Below are 3640 nucleotides of genomic sequence, written 5' to 3'. Positions count from 1 at the left end.
TAGCTTCATGATTTCTCCATGCACATGAGCTGGTCTTCTGCCTACAAGTCACAATGGTTCAGGGCATTTCTAGACAGTCTGCCCAGCATCACAAATAACCTGCCGCACGCTGACTGACATTTCTCCATAGGTGAAATAGAAGTCTGGGTGACATGGGTTTACTTGTGTCCCCTGACCTCTAACAGTGCAACTGAACAGCAGGAGTCATGACTTTCATTCACTTGTTGCACATTCAGAGCTCATGGCCGTGTCTGCCATTCGGTGGGTGTTCTATAAAAGCCACAGAAAATGAATACCAGTGTGTGTGTAACTCATACCCCATCTCACTTCATGGCCCTGTCAATAGTCTTGTGCGTAGGTATTCCTTAGCCCGAGCATCCCACAGTTAGGACATTTAATTCAGGTAACAAACAACCAAGTCTTGGAACAGTGATGCAAACAGGCTTGGCAGGGTCCAAACTGTGTGCTCCTGTCGCACTCTGAGTCCTGCTGACCAATACACAGAAGACAAAAAACACACAGCACTTACAGAAATTCAAAGGCTCTGGATAAAATGTCCTTCTGTTCACTGAGGATTTTGTTTCTAAACTTCCAAAAGGAAGTTTAAAAATGACTCAGAATTGTACAATTTCTCTGAAACTTCTGCAGATTCTTGCATCTAGACCAGTAACTTCTGCAGATTCTTGCATCTAGACCAGTATATAGCTTTCTAAGGAAAAAAAAAGAAAAAAGAAAAAAGATTCCTTGAAATCAAGGAACCTTAAGAGCTCACTTGGCAGCGAGGGTAAAACAGAGAAAAAGAGAAAATGAAAGAAGGAAAAAACTTCCCTGACCAGATGCACTGAAACAGAACTGTCAAATGGAGCAAAATCCTGTAAAACGTTCCTCTGCTGTAGGCCACAGAATATAGAACTATAATAAACTCTGACCCATAAAAAGTCATGTAAACATTATAACCTGTTTTTACTAGCCTTTTAAGCACGGGGAGCAATTGATCTAAAACAGCTTGGCTGTCCTCCGTTCCCAAGTCTCGGTGAGAATCCAGCCTGCAACCTGGGTGTTCAAATGCCTCTGGCACTGAAGGCCAAAAGTAGGAATGAGCTAGAAAATTGCAGCTATTTAGCTCTTCGCCCTGGGCAGATGTTTGATATTTCCAAGAGCAAAACATCCAAAAGGAAAACTCCAGAGGAAAACCTCCTCGCAGTGCCCACTGCAGTGGAATAATCCAATCTGCAGCGTCCCTAACTAAAACAAACATCCTTGTGATGGGTCCCTAAAAATCCTACGAAGGAAATCTTTCTTGAAAGAAAGTATCCACACCCGCGCCTCGGGACAGAGCCATGTGGACTGTTGCCCTCTGGCCAAAGTGCTTCACCATGTGAAATATAAAATGTAGAAATTTCAAATACGATTTTTGCAGGTGTCAACAGGACCACTCATTCCATTACCTCTTGGTGGAATGCTCGTTAAGCTGTCTTGAAAATACCTTTTTCTTCTGCATTCTTAGGATCCAAAGGGAGGGCTGGGGGCAATTAGGCCAGGATCCTAGAGGTAAGTTCACTAGCGGACTGGAGTGTCCTTCCTTCCTTTTTTTCTTTCTCTTTCTTTCTTTCTTTCTTTCTTTCTTTCTTTCTTTCTTTCTTTCTTTCTTTCTTTCTTTCTTTCTTTCTTAGATCTTTCTTTTCATTTGTGTGTACACATCGTCAGCCCAGGGAGCCAGCTCCATGTCAGGAGTCCCTAGCTGTCCTCACTCCCTCAGCACCTGAGGCCAACACAGGAGGACGACCCCACTCAGCACCTGAAACCTACACAGGAGGACAAGCCCTAGGTAAACAATGCCCAGGATTGGAATACTTTCTGGATGCTGTAACAGAATTCATTTAGCAGAAATGTGGCTAGCTATCAGTGCCCATGAGACACCCACTTTAGTAAACATTGACGCCCGGGCCCCTGGAACCTAGCAAAGTGTGCAGATGGGGGGTACCACACTGTGTGCCCCTACAGCCACACATACTGGCAACCACACCTGTGAAGTCCTGGGGGTCTGCCCCAGCCAGAGCTTAACAGGTACCCAGAGCAGAGACGAGGCAGCCCCCCAGAGGGTTCATGTGAGACCCCATTGTTTACAGGTGATCTCACATGGGCAACTTCTTGGATCATTCCGAGTCGGCTGACTCTCTCAAGCAGATTCCACCTTAAATGTTGCCCCCCAAGACGGCCAGTTTCTTCCCATGGACTGCCTGTACCTCTGTATCTGAAGAAACATCTGCCCTGTTCCCCACTAGCACCACTGGCAGGCAGGTCTTCCCATGGTCTTGGTGTAGCTCTGGGACAGACTCTCGGTGACATGGAAGCCATGCAGTGAGGTAACAGAATATGCAAGCACATAACCATGGACCGCAATGATGAGGGAATGGGGCTGAATGCTGTATCATCCTGCCCTGCTGCGTCCACCAGGTGTAGACAAAACTCAGCTTTGCCAAGGTTCACTACCTTGCTTTAAGTGCTCCCCACTGTGGGATCGTAGCTTTCCAAGAACTCACTTTCCACAAACTGCTGATGTGCCAAAGATGTCTTCCCTGTGACAGGAGGTAGTTGGCAGTTGCTTTCCACCCGCCCATTCCCATCATCTGTCCTTTTGGCCAAGGACCAAAGGCACCCCAAATCAGCAGCACCCTGGCCCGTGAAGTAGTACCAGAGGACCACAGCCTTCCTGTAGTGCACCAGGGGCATGGAGGGAACCAGCCCTGAGGGGAGTGTGGAACTGCGAAAGGACAGAGCCTGAGGAAGGGGCCCCCAGGTAGGTACAAGCAGCCACCAAAGCAGGAAAGCCACCTATCTGCAGCTGCCCCAGGCAAGTGATGGATAAACCAAAACAAGCACAGTGCCACGCCACGTGAGCACAACACTGCACACCTCAGGCAAGGTGCCAGTGAGGTGCTGGCGCCGGGGACCCTCAGTGCCTGGCTGCTCCAGCTCTGGTGTCACACTTTTCTGATCTTGGTTTCCATTGGGTTGGTTTGCTTTCAAAAGCAAGAGATCAAGAGAGAAGCCAGGCAGTTGTAGAACAAGACATTAGTTATGGGTGGTATCCATGAGGTGGACATCACTTCCTAGCAGACCAAAAAGCTGCCTGTCAAGTTGAGCTTGGTTGTCCCCACTCGCCCCCAGTGGCCTCATGGGCAGTCACTGTCATGGCTGCATGGACTCTCTCACTTTAGTAGTTCATTCCAGATGGCGAATATACCGCCTTCCCTGCTTAGGCTGAGCGTGTGCAGCACTGGCTGTGGCGGAAGGCCCAGGCTCAAGGCATGGGCACAACCTGGAGCTTTGCAGCCAAGGATTGAGCCCCCTCCCTGGACGGAGACAAGGTCCATGAGACCAAGGAGGAAGCAGAGTTTCCTGTTCGTGACTTCTGATCCAAGAGCCAGAGATGCCAAAAGTGTTCGTGGGATGAGAATAGAACATTGCCACAAAGGAGAAAGAAGGAGAATTATAAGTCATGTTTAATTTTTCTTATTTTCATTTATAATTTGTAGGAATTTTCTGCAACTCAGAGAAAGACATCAAAATTTGTTGAAAGAATGCCTGTTGTATAAATCCTCATGTGAACAGATTATTTAACTGGGACAATAACTAT

General features: G+C 47.6%; 1 pseudogene; it reads right to left on the bottom strand.

The window, feature by feature from the left end:
• Positions 1–2104: 2104 nt before the first annotated feature.
• On the bottom strand, positions 2105–2733 carry LOC101572128 (annotated as a pseudogene).
• Positions 2734–3640: the final 907 nt, after the last annotated feature.

Source organism: Octodon degus, unplaced genomic scaffold, assembly GCF_000260255.1.
Source record: "Octodon degus isolate 3935 unplaced genomic scaffold, OctDeg1.0 scaffold00039, whole genome shotgun sequence".
In the NCBI taxonomy this organism is placed as follows: domain Eukaryota; kingdom Metazoa; phylum Chordata; class Mammalia; order Rodentia; family Octodontidae; genus Octodon; species Octodon degus.
Note: the sequence above shows the minus strand (reverse complement) of the source record. Positions and strands in the feature narration are given on the sequence as shown.